Source organism: Oxyura jamaicensis, chromosome 3, assembly GCF_011077185.1.
Source record: "Oxyura jamaicensis isolate SHBP4307 breed ruddy duck chromosome 3, BPBGC_Ojam_1.0, whole genome shotgun sequence".
Taxonomy (NCBI): Eukaryota; Metazoa; Chordata; class Aves; order Anseriformes; family Anatidae; genus Oxyura; species Oxyura jamaicensis.
Genome location: NC_048895.1, coordinates 108,783,312 through 108,797,038, shown reverse-complemented (window position 1 = coordinate 108,797,038; position 13,727 = coordinate 108,783,312).

The window sequence follows — 13,727 nt, the reverse complement described above, 5'->3', positions numbered from 1 at the left end:
ACTGTGGTCTTGTGGGGTTAAAACATGCTCCTGGCACCTCTCCTGCTTCCAGATCTTTTCTGCTGACCTCTGAGTGATGGAAAAGAAAGCCTCCATTGAGTATGAAGAAAACTTTCAGACAGGAGAGGACTACATCATCCGATTGCACCTTCCCAGTCAGCAGGTAGGTGACTCTCCATGCATGCACAATCCAACACAGCTGGCGGTAGCAGTGCCTACCTCTGCTCAGCCAGTTTCTAGGCAGGAACAAGCACATCTAGACCGTCCCTGGTGAAGGCTTGTCCAACCTGCTGTTGAAGTTCTCCAGTGGAAGAGGTTCAGGAACAGCCCAGACAGCTCCTCCTGCTGCTATGCTGTTTTACTGTTAGAAAGATTTTCCTAATGTCTCATCCAAATGTTGTTTTGTGGCAACTTCAATTAAGTATTTTTTGCCTGGTGCCACCAGACAGACAGAAAAAGCTGCTTGCTGTCCTCCCCATCACGTTCAGAGAGCCTGCTGCCAGCTTCTCTCGGCTCTGTCCTCTCCTCTCCAGGGTAACCTGTCTTCCATTCCCCCAACTCAAATTCCTCAAGCCTATGTCATGGTTGCCCTTTCTGGACAGTAGCCAGCCTTTCTTAAATTGGATTTAGCACACAAGCCCGAACCTCATCAGCTGCTGGCTTCCTACTGATGCAACCTATTTCATTTTTTCATCTCATGTTTAGGGTTGTAGTTTGTGTTTTTGGGGAAAGGGTTGCTGCTTTGCTGCCGGCTTTGTATTTGCACGTTTGGTCCCATGTTAGTGTGTTACTGAATTTAATTGACTGTACTTTTCCCCTGACTTACAGATTGCTCTGAGTCCTGCTGCAGTGCTCAAGCAGGATTGCTAACTTCCCTCCTGGGACTTCATCACTTCACAAATGGAAGTGTGTCCTCTATGCCATTGTCTGAAGTGGCAGTGAAAAAAATTATTAAATAAAATATCTGTAAAATTTGTAAAGAAAAATTAATTAGAGAGAGGACTATTGACAGCTTGCCTATGGGTGCTGTTTCTCAAGCAGTTCAGCACCCACCTCGCCATGATTTAATCTTTTCCTCTTTCTCAGTGTCTAAGTACATTATCCAGCAGTGGCAAAAGCATTTCTGAAGTCAAGATGCAGCACACCAGCTACTCCTTTTCTGCTCATTGGACCAGTTATCCTGTTAAAGAAAGGAGTCACACTGAAGTCACATGATTTGTTTTGGAAAAATCTACTTTGGATATATTTGTGTTTATTCTTCAGGTGTTTATGAATAATTCATGCCAGAATCTTTCTGGGTACCACAGCAAGCCTGGCTGGTCTGTAATTCTCTCAGTCCACATCATTCCCCCTTTCCTTCTGTTGTTTGCTCTTTTCCAGCCTGCTGGGATCTCCTCTTCCACCATGGTTGTGCACTCCAAGATAATTGCTAGCATTTCAAGGATTGCTTCAGCAATTGCTTCAGTCCCTCTCGCACCCTAGGGTGAATGTCATCTGTCCCTCCCGGCTTATCTAATTTCTCTAATTTATGCCTTACATTTAAAACATTATCTAAACATTCCAACACTGAGGAAATTACGAGAAAATGTCAAATAGCAGTTATTACGTATTGATTTATCAGTCTGCTGACTCAGGAGTAATGGAGCTTTTATGTCCCATTACTTTCAAAGATACTTTCAAGTGGAGAGAGACGTTAGATTTATTAGGTCTAATGTTAATAGTGTGTTTATAACCCCTTTTTGAAAACAACATTTTTTGCTACAAAGAAACAATGAAAGATCAAGTTTGAATTTCCTTCTTATATAGCTGTGACTTTTTCAAAGGATATTCTTTACCTTTCACAAGGCCAAAATCTTCTGCATTTTTCCTTTAAAATCCAACTAGTTTTTTAACCCAATGGTAATGGGAGTTCATAATTTTGTTTCTTTCTCAAATTGCTCAAACTGTTGCCATGGAAATAATTCTATATGGAGATGGGTCAAAAGAAAATAATCTCTCAGAGAAGATTGCTACTTGAAAAGCACATAAATTACAATAATTTAATCAAAAGCATAAAGTAGTCAATCTAAAAACCTATGCGAGTATAATAATTCAATTCATCTGCCTGATCTTTCTCTCCTATGCATATCTTCTACACTATTGTTAAAAATCCATTACTAATTAATCTGCTAATACGGTTTTCCAGGGCACAGCCCAGTTGGCCACTGAAAGTATTCTGCAAAGGAGATGAGAAAGGATTGCTGTTAGATAAAATAAAGAGTGTTGTTCTCACACTTGCTTGTCACTTCGAGATAAATTTGATTTCTCCTGGATATAGAATCCTTTATCTTCTCCCTTTCTGCCCTGCTGTATTGCTGTGGGAAGGCTTGCTACACATAATCCCTGTCTCAGATGTGGCTTCACATCCATTGTGAGAATTTTATCTCCAGGAACCTGGTCCCAAGCACAGCAAAGGAAAAAAAAAAAAAAAGAATCTTTGGAAATAAAATATTGCTTTTATGAAGCTAGAAGTGTTTGTAGACGCTTATTGAATGGTAATCAATTTTACTATGGTAGCTTTTTCATGATAAAGTAAGGAAATCCCACATTAATGTCACCAAGGAAAGATCTGATCATTTTAGGGAAAAAACAAGCCCACTCCAGAAGTTCTGATTTACCTTTCTTTTGCTCCTCTCACTCATGCTCTTGTGAACACATGAGGTGTACCTGCCACATGCCTGTGAGCTGTGTTAATGGACATTTTCCCTGGGCCTTCTCCTGAGACATCCCATTGTCCTTCTCATCACCCAGCTCACTATCTATCCTCTACACATTGTTTTTTTCCTAGGCTCAGATACATTTTTATTCAGTGCCCTTCACCCAAGGCTGTTCAAGGTGTTATGTTTGAAATGAGCAGCAATAAGGCATCGGCAAACATTCTTCCCATTTTAAAGGCAGCTGAAACAAGAGGGATTTGTTGTGTGAGTTGTTCCTACCTATTGAGGCCCCTCTGCTGGAAATGGGAAAAAAAAAAATTGCAAAGCACTGAATTCCAACACTTCAGTTCATGGAGAAGTGAATTCATGCCATGTCACTTCAGATTCTAGGGTGACCCATGAGCATGAGAGAAGGATTTTTGCCTAAAAGCTTTGGAGAAGGCTGAAAGGTGAATAAAAAGGAGAATAAATGTTACAAAATACAGAAGGATAAAAATGACAAAAAATAAAACCAAGTATCTTGGGACAGCAGGATTAATAAAAAAGATCTGAATGCTTATGACTGATGTCACTAATAGAGAAATGGCCTTTACTTGCAGGAATGATATGGGGGGTAATATAAACTAAAAATAATGGAGTAGCAGGGTTATTAGACCATTGTTTATCTGGCTTTAAAGCTGAGAAGGACAGGCCTTTACCTAAACTGGTGATAAAGCTTACATATATAGAGAGAAGCAGGAAAATAGGAAGTCTGTAAGATAAATCCTAAAATATCTCCCAGCTCTCGGTATCGGCAAGGCACTCAGAGCAGACAACATCCGTCCGGGGGTGCAGAGGGAAGCGGGGGCGGGATGGGGGAGGTCCAGCAGGGCTTTTTCCAAGGTCACGCATTGCCGGAGATTCCCCTGAGCCAGGGACAGACTGGGTAAACACAGTTCGAGCAAACAGCTGCCAAGCCTGCTCAGCTGCAGCCGTGTAGAAAATCTCAAAGCTTACAGGAATACACTGGGAAGAGGTGGAGAAGCAAGGTTCTTTAGCACAAGAAGGCAGATCCAGCCATTCTGAAACCTGCTCTGTCGGCTCCCCACCCCAATTAATGGTGCAGGGAACATCAGGAGATCATTCTCCTCTTAGGGAACACCAGGAGATGTTCCACCCTCTGGTGAAGGTGCCTAAATTTGATAGCATGAATATGCTTTTCCTCTTTGCTTTTCATTCCTGCACCTATTAGTTGGAAACCAGGGCAAGTGATGGCTCACAAACATACATTCCACCTTGGGAAAGCATCCAAAATTAGGAGAAAAACTGGGCATGTCTTTCAATCTCACTGAAGTTAATGGAAGCAGGCACATGTTATAAGAGTTTTATATGCATTCCCAAACTGGAGTCAGATTAATATAGATGTTGACTTTTTAATCAAACAAAGCATTCCTGAAATAATGAAAAAAGTGATTTATTAGTAATAAGAGTTTACAGGAGAGTTTCACATATTTTTTGGAAATCATTACTTATTCTCACATGACAAGCCTGAATATTGATAGTTGGGCTTAATAACAGGTTACCTAAAGGATGCCTTGCTGTTCCTATTCACCAGATGGCTTTAGCTTTCAAGCAGAATAACAAAAAAATAACAGTGTAAGAGTTCCTGTAAGAAATTAAGTTCAGTAATTCTCTCATGCTAAAATTCTTAAAACACCTCAGACCTCCAAATAATTCATTATTGCCATCAATCAATTTAATAGCCCTGAAGAACATATATCACAGCTCTTTGAAACAGGTGACGTGGTGGTGACACATCCTCCAAATTATTCATATGTTCACTTATCTTACTGAACTTTGTCACATAAAATTCAGAGCTTCAGGTAAGAAGGGAGTTTTGTCCCTGAAGGCCTTGGGTTTTTCTTCCTTATTGACCTACCACTGTAAAGACATACCATTGTAAAAAAGTACTATTGATTTTCAGAAGCTCTTTGGAAAAGCTGTATCTTGCCTTCATTAATAATTGAAGTGGTAGTATAGTTCTACATCTTGTAGAGAGTTGAAATGGTCTGCATTTAGTCTCCAAATGGCTAAAAATTAACGCAAAACACAGTAAAAGGTGTAGGAGTCCAAGCTGGTGCTGGGGTTTCGGTCTTAATCAAGTTTAGATCTGCAGGTCTGAAAAGATATCTGCAACTGCTGCCTTTCCATGGAGGTACCTGAACTGCACAGGCAACTCAGGATTTTACCTCAGGTGTTCTGGAGAACCCAAATCCTCCACTGAGTGCCCAGATACATGAGTTTAGCTGAGATAAATACACCTTACACCTAAACCTGTGTGTGTCTGGGAAAGCAGAAGTGCCCCTGCCCTCCCTCACTTCTCTCTGAGGTTCTTAAGTACCTAAGTTCTTTAAGTACCTAAAGGCAATTCCTGACCCATGCCTCATTTCAGTGTCCCTTGGGCATGCAGGCTACTTCAAACCCCTTTGTAGGACTCTAGGCTCCCTAGATGTCCCCCAGAATCAAATGTCAGATGTTGCAGCATGCGGCAGAAATGATGAGCAGCCCATCACCAAGGCATGCTGTTGGACTTTTTACTGATTTTTTTTGGCACCTTGAGAGTTAGGCAGAGCTTGAGAGACAAGTTCTCAAAAACTTCCAAAAAATTCTGGTGTTTAAATTGTTCCGGGGCAGCATCTGGGATTTATGAGAAATCAGTTGAGCTCTGGGTTGGCAGCTTGGTCCCTGTGTGACCTGGAGGTTCTTGATATTTATTGTCCTGTCTGATGGATAAGGCCGCACCAATGCTACATAAACCTCAGAGGTAAAGAACAAAGTAAAAATCTCAGACAGGATTTCTGAAAGTTTTAAAACTTTTTCCATCAGGCTGTTCCCAGCAGGCAGAAAAATCCTGGCTGAAGAGTAAAGGCTCCTGAAATGAATAGCATAAAAAGATGTCTTTTATTATCTTGCTTCAAAGTACAGTTCATGACCATTAAGTTATTCAGGGCTACAAGTTCCAGACCTCCTTTTCCCCCCTTTCATCTAACCAGCAGAGGAAAAGTCCCTAAAATCTTCAGTGTTTACCACAGCCAACGCATCTTTCTCTGGAACAAAACATAACCCTTCCCAAACCCCACAGCCGTCCCGCAGCCCCCAGCCAGCCCAATTTCAGCATCTGCGCAACGTGCACAGCGACAGACCAGTGACGGCGGTGTTTGTGTGCCGTCTCCTCGCTGACCTTTAGATAAGAGCAGCCTTCCCCTCCGCTGGTCAACAGGAAAAGCCAGGACGGGCCTGACCGGGAGCGCCCTGCAGCTTGTGGTGGCCTGAGGGCTGGGGGTGCCTTTGTGCTGCCTGCACAAAGCCAGAACCCTGTCACCACTCGATGGTCAGATGTGCAAAGTTAAAAACGTGAACCTCGGCTGTGCTGTGGGGCACCAAGCTGCTGGGAACAGTCCTACCTGCCAGGAAGGGGTGGGAAACCCTTTTTGAGGTCTGGTCCCTCAAAAAGCAGATTGTGGGCATTGCTCTGCCATCCCACCAGGCTTGCGGACAACCCCAGGCTCATGGACGTGCCCGTGATGTGGGTGCATGGTTGGTGCCACAGACCCCAAAAACACACATGCACACTGCTGCTGTGGCTCTCAGGAGACCCCGGCACAATCCTGCCCACTGGTATGCAGGTGAGATGAAAGTCTAATATATTAATGTATTTTTGAGTGATGAATAGCTATTGGCTTACAAACAGCTTGTAGCCTTCTGAAGCAGCAAACATATAAAATGAGCTCTTTACTAGCATCATATTCAGGCTTTTTTTGAGCTCTCTGCATTCATGAGTGGTTCCCCAGCCCAAGCCATACATCACCATCATGCACTCTCAAGGCTGAGTTAAGTGTGTGGCCTTGTGAGATGCTGTGTGAGCAGGGAGAGCAGGTAGAGGCACCAAAGCTGAGCACCAGCTGGCTGGCCACTCTCGGGGTGCTTGTCCCCAGGAGGTGGTGGGGTTAACACCAGAGGGATGACCCTATACAGGGGCTGCTGGCACTGCAGCCTCTATTTGGCTTTTTAGGGATGCTTTTCCCTGCCTCATGGTCCAGGGTGCAGCAGGATTTTGGAGGGAGGAATGGTGTTGGTAGTGTGGAGGAGAAAGAAAGATGCTTGCTGGTTTAGACCTCTGTATCCACCGCTATGCAGCTGGGAGGGCAGACATGTCCTCCACCCATTGCTTTTGGGCTTCTTCACTGTGTTTGTGGATTGCTCCAGCCAGTGCCATGACAAGAGCAGAGAGGGCTCCAGAGAGCTCTGTGTCCAGAGGTCAAAGCAATGTCTGATTTTGTCAGAATCATCCCCCCAAAACTGTGTAGGTTCAAGCTCCATGGGCAGCGATGGTGCACTTACAGACTGGTGGCTGCCTGGCAGAGATTTGCAGTGTCTGCGCCCTTGTTTTTAAGGCACAAAGAAGGGAAGCCCAGATCGCAAACGAAAAAAAAAAAAAAAAAAAAAAAAAAAAAAAAAAAAAAAAAAAAAAAGGCAATGTTTCCATCTGTGTGTGTGGCCACCAGGCAGCTCACAGGAGACAAAAAGGAAAGCTGTATCAGTGCAACTTTCCCAGACAGACAAGCCATAACTCAGAGAGCCTAAAGCTCCCGCAACGAGCTTTCCTTCAGCTGCTGCAGCCTCCACTCATTCATTTCCTTCCCTCCCTCTCTGCTGCTTCTTTCATTACCCATTACAAGACCTATTCATGGACATCCCCTGAAAAGTCCCATTTGTCCACGACTGCACCGCTCGCCTTCCTTTCCAGCTACCGGGCATTTTCAGCCAGGGGCCCCATCCCAGGCAATAAACATCGCTTTGTCCACACGCAGCACAGCCCGAGCACCAGCACACACTGTCTGCCTGCGAGACAGGGGCTGCTCTGGCCCCAGCCAGCTATTGAGATGTCTTTGTGCGATGTTGCCATAGCTACCCTCCAGCTAAACAGGGAAAGAGCTCCTTTGTCCCAGATGAAGGCCAGCAGAGTTTTGGAGCCCAGCCTGCCCCGGACGATGGGGATGGAGCTCACCCACAGCCACTGGGGCCGTGCTGTGTTGTGCCTGGAGCCATGGGGCTGGGTGGACTCAGCGGCAGGGGGCTGCTTGGGTGCAGAACCCTTTATATGCACATATCTGTGCATATATCTATGCATACACTCTATATTGTGGAATGGTGGTGGTTGAGGCACCGGTTTGCCAGCAAAGAGGGCGAAACCTGAAATGCAGGGGACTTGAAATAAATCATTCAGGAGCCCTTCCAGCCCTTGGCACAGCCCCTGCATCCCCTGAAAAGGGACTACAGCTCCTGACCGAACATGGGTGCTTCCAGACCAGGCTCTGAAGAAGCTTGCAGCAGAGCCGTGGGCACCGCCGCCTCTCCTGCCTCGGGCTCAGCAGCAGCAGTGCTGGCCCTGCGTTTCTGCACACATCCATTTTGCAAACCCATCCGTGCCCTGCGCACTGTGTGCATGTTTCTTTGCAGCCGCTTCGCTGCAAAGCATGGCCATGCCAAGTCCACAGGTCAGGAGCAGCAGGCAAGGACCCAGGATGGACCACAAAACCCTCCAGAGAAGCAAGAAGACATTTGCCTAAATGCAAAATACAATGGAGAGTATCCCACAACTTATTTTTTCTTGTTTTTGCCTCAACCAGACCTTTAGCTTGATAAAAGTGATGCTGAATGTTTCCACACTACAGCAGTGCTGTAGACTGATAAGGCAAGGTAAAAGCATGGTGAGTGATGAGCCCTTGCACCCTGTGCTTGACGCTTCTATGTTTGCACTATAATGTCCTGTACAGACTTTACTTTCTTCCTAAATTCCCTTCCTAAATGAAGGGAATGTTATGCAGAGACTATCTCCCATTAAATGCAGGAGTCTTCAGAGAGATAACAAGCCTTGGGGTCAACACATCTGACGTGATGCCAGCTCTGGGTCTTGTTTCTGCCTACCTTTGACTTCCTAAAGCCACCTTGTTTCTTAAGGGTGCTTGACAGTTGGACTAGATGATCCTGGAGGTCTTTTCCAGCCTTTATGACTCTGAAAAGCAGGGAGAATTTCAGACCTCCTGAGGATGGGCTCTGCAAGTAACACAGGCTGTTTGGGGACTAAATTCACAGAAATTCAGAGAAAAAGGCCTGGACATGTTCAGCACACATTTTGGCTGATATGTAAACTGATTTTGAAGGAAGGACTGAAGACAGGGAAGTAAAGGAAAAAATATGATAAAAATATAACTGAGCTTTACCAAGGTCGCTTGAGTCAGACTAACTCGATAGCTTCTGGTGATAAGGAAAGAAAAAAATATAATAATAAAACAGCAAACAAAGTACTCCATGGGCTTTTTTGGACATGGGAAATGCTTTAGATCTAATCTGTCTGGACTTCAGCAACACTTTTGATAAAAGAGCCACATGGGAAATTATTGTTTGTGTTGGAAGAAGCAGGGACTGGTATTTGAACTGAAGGTCCCTCCGGAAACAGCCACGAACAAACACAACAGGTTCTTCTGGAAGGAAAACGATAGGAGCGGGGAGACATAACCGGTGAAATTCCTCAGAGCCAGTTTTAGTTAGTTTTCTTACGGAACAGAAAACAGGCGAACGCTAATGATACTCGCAGACAGACAATGCTGGCCTGCTGCGGATGTGGCCCAGGACATTTTTTTTTCAGCAAGGTGGAGCGCTTCGGTCAACCACAAAGCAGCCACCAGTAGCCACATTGCACAGTCATACAAGGCACCAAACGTTGTCACAGATTGCACCGGGAGAGACTTCTGAGACAGCAAAGGCTGGTTTGTACTCTCTTACACCTGTTTCTGGCAAAAAAAAAAAAAAAAAAAAAAAAAAAAAAAAAGTGTTTTCCTGGTCTTAGCTCGGGAAAATTAATTCAAACTGGAGCAGACTGGAGTGTGAGGAAGACACTGAGATGTTCGGGGGAGCAAGCATGTGCAGTGAGAGGGAATTGAATTAATCTGGCCAGGTCAGTCTGGTAAAGCAACGGCTGAGAGGCAATTCATTTGCGCTGTTAATACAGCAAGAGACAGATAAACACCAAAGGGAAAACCTATGTAAGCTAAGGGCAAATGTTGGCACCAGAACAAATGTGCACCAGCCAGCCACAGATAACCTTAGACTGGAAATTAAAAGGAGTTTTCTAATCACTGGAGGAGAGGGCTTCAGCTGCAGCCTGCCAGGAGGAGCACTGCAGGCAGAGATGAGACCTGGCAATTCGCCTGTCCTGGTGGCTTGTGACAGCAGAGACTGGCCCCACCAAACCACAGGGGCACCCAGTCCAGTTTCCTCACTTCCTAAATCCTTTGTGGGAAAGCCTGCCCATAATGACCATGAGAAGCAATGCTCAGACATGTTATTAGAAATTAAAGCATAAGAAAAAATGAAACAAATTTTAAAGGGGGGTTTCATGATGTGTATAATAAACTGTACCCTGAAGATGGTCTGGAAGGCAAGAAATTGTGATAATTGCTCTAGTTAATAACTCTGCACGTCCAATTTACTTCTTTCTGCTTTTTCCATGTTTGTTTGTCTTAGCTATTAATAGTATCTTGTTTATAAAACCAGTGTTTTTCAGCCCATGGTCTACAGATCCTGGAAGGCATTTGTGCTACCTGCAAGCATTTGTGCAAAAACTAATTAAGAAAAGGAAATCTATTGTCAGGAGCCCTATGCTTGCTCTACAGAAGTCTCTACTATAGAACTGACCAAAGCCTGAAAACAAAAAGAAGCAGAAAAGCACCATGGTGGGCTGGAAATCTTTGGGATGGGAGTTCCCATAATGTAAAGTCTAAACGTACTGAGAACTTATATTAATTTATCACTATCAATATAGCCTTCAAATGGAAATATAGCTATATCCTATAAAGGTGGTTGATAGCTAGACATTTCGATACAAGAAATGAACATTACAGGCATCTTATGCTGTAGGTAGGATTAGCTAAAGTGCTTGCACATCTACGTTGATTTAAAAGTGTTATCACTCCCTAACTAGCGTAGTTCATGTCCTCTGTAATGTAGCCCGGAGGTGTAGGGCAGGGTTTCCATGATATTATATATATACATATATATATGTATTTATACACAACACACAAAGCCTGCAGTTGGATAGTATATATATATATCCACATATATATCCACATGAGAAGTCAGAGAAGAGTCTTTGCATGTCAAAAGGCAGAAAAAATGAACTATTTCACCCTGCAGTACCTGCTGTGCTCTCACAGTGGGTGGGTCTCTCAGTCGTGGATTTGGGGAGCAGCTGAGAAGCCCCAGCTGTTGGACAGGAGGAGGAATGGTGCAGTGAAGCAGCTGCTCTCTTTCAGAGCTTCTTTTGACAGTTGCCTTTCAGCCAAGTCATTCAGCCCCATATGCAATAGTCATAATATTGCATAGCTTGGTTTTTATCTACTATTTAGTCATGACCTAATGACCCAAAAGGCAAAATCCCCAGCACTATTCAAATCCTCCAACAGAAGCATCAGGAGCTCTAAGATGTCTCCTGAGGCACAATTTACAAATCTGTCCTGCTTTTTAGGCATCATCTGCAAAGTTTGCATACAGATCCAGGGTTATTTGGATCAAATGGTTTGAATCTATTCCCAATGTTTGCAGGTTGAAGTTGGACGCATGTGCCAATTTCTCCTCTTTAAAGCTGCCAATTAATATATATAGAGAAAATGAGCCAGTGATTCAGGTTTGGGGCTCATGTAGGCTCCTAATGACTTCAGTAGCTCTGTGGATGGGAATTTGCATATATATGTTGCATACATATGCTAGCAGTGTATCTACACCAAAAAAGGGGTTGCCCCTCACTGGAAGACAGCAGAGAGGCAGGGGCATCCATGTGGGAGCAAAGGACTGCAGCAGAGGGGTACCTTGCACTCGAACAAGTGCTGTGCTACCACAGCTGGTTGTGGACAGGCTGTGGAGTCTTACTCTCTGGAGATACTCAAAAATCAACCTGGAGATGGCCCTGAGCAACTTGCTATCACTGACCCTGCTCTGAGCAGGGGCTTGAACCAGGTGATCTCCAGAAGTGCTTTCCAAACTCAGCCCTTTCTGTGACTCTGATATGTACATATCAGAGATATGCAGATACGCATCCCCTCATGGCTCAGATGTACAGCTGAGTTACAGAAGCTTCATGAACTACATCCATCAGCTCATGCTGGTGGTGCTCATGCATCCATCTGCAGACATCTGCATGTGCAACGTAGTGTAAACCTCTTTTATGGAGGTTTAAAACCTGCCTCAGTACTTCTCTCCAGCAGCAAACCACCACGGCCCCACTGACACGCAATAATCTGTGAAGCTGTAATACACTGAGTAGGTTTCTGAGCCTTGCATGTAATTGGAACAAGGAGGAGATGTGGTGAAGGTCTGACTAACATACAGAATCAAATCAATTTATGAAAATGGGATATAGGCACATTCCGACACTTACCGGAGCACATTTCACTGGTAATTCTTGTGACACCTCCCCAGGACTTTGTGAGAAAAATGAGTTATAAAATTCTAATGAATAATAAAACTTTTTTAAAGATATAAAGAAAAAAAATCTTTGACTAATAATACACCAATAATACACCAATAATACATGAATGTACGAACAGTTATGTCAACAGTAAAAGCTCTTAATTTGGGTCAACTAGTGATTTAAAGAAAGAAAAAATAGGTCTTCAAGAAGATTGCTCTTTCGCAAGTGAGTCCTGGGAGCCAGACTCACCACTGAGCTCCATCTGCTTTGCATCACATTGTGACGCAAGCCCAGATCTGAGCATCACTGGGACCACGCAGAGCAGCTGGAATAGACTGGGATGGCTGGTCCAACAAGCCTTCATCAATTCTTTGGAGTTTTACAGATTCAGGAGGGGATTAATTTGTTTGTTTTGGTCTATTTCTTATGGCTGCTCTTCAGACACTGCAACAATTGTCTCCCAGGTGCCAAATCTGCTGAGATGTGGGATGGTAGATTGGCCAACCTGACCTCTCAGAGGAGGAAGTTTTCTGCTTAAAGGAGAGTAAAGGAGGGACCCTGCTATGGGTTTTCCATAGGTAACTCTGGGAGACAGTACTACTTAGCAGAGAAGATCTGTGTCTGCTAGTCATCCACTTAACTGGCAAAATTCACCTCACCTCTTCTTTGGCCATTTTTTGTCTGTCTCAGAAACCAGAAGGTCTCTGAGGACAGAATATCTTTTGCTGGACCCACAGGGCTTGTACTGCAAACAGTAAAGGAAGATGCTTGCTATGAATTTGAGCAGCAATACCTGCCTCTAACAAGAAACTGCAGGCTGCAGAAAGCCTGTACACATAACCTTCTGGGATAAGACATTTAGTCAATACACTCAGTGAGGAAAGTAAAATGTAGGTAAGAGCAAGGAAGGAGAGCTCTCTTAATCATTGTCATTGATTTTCTGGAATGGCTAGGTGTCTGTTTATAGGAAGGATGTGGTGACATCCTATGTTTATTCGGTGTCTGCTTTGGATGGGAGGAGATGGCCGTGCCAATTAAGAAGTTTAATTAAAGCAGCCACCTTTCTGTTCCAGAGGTGGGAGCCTGTCATCTGTCAATTTATTTTCATGATTAAGTCATTAAAGCAGGAGCTGCTGAGGACTTACTCATACAGCCCATGTTTGCAGTGCATCTTCTATGGCTGCTGGAAATCATTTTAGATCCAATATTGAGGCCTTTAGGTGAAACTCAAGGATATGAGTCTGAATAGTTTCGAAGTACATCTGTGATGTTTTACCATGTTATTGAAATCTCCCAACAGCAGGGACATGCTGCTGCAGTCTATTGCAAGACTAATATACCTGGGTTTCATATATGTGTCACACCCAATACATCTTCAGGAGCACCCAATTCCCCTTTTTGGCTTGCTGCTTGCAGCACTGCTTACCTCTGCTGGTCATGTTGCTGCATCAGAGAGAAGAGATACCTATCATCTCTAAGCCACAGCTGGTTGAGTGTCCATCTGCACGTGACGTGGTAAGTTC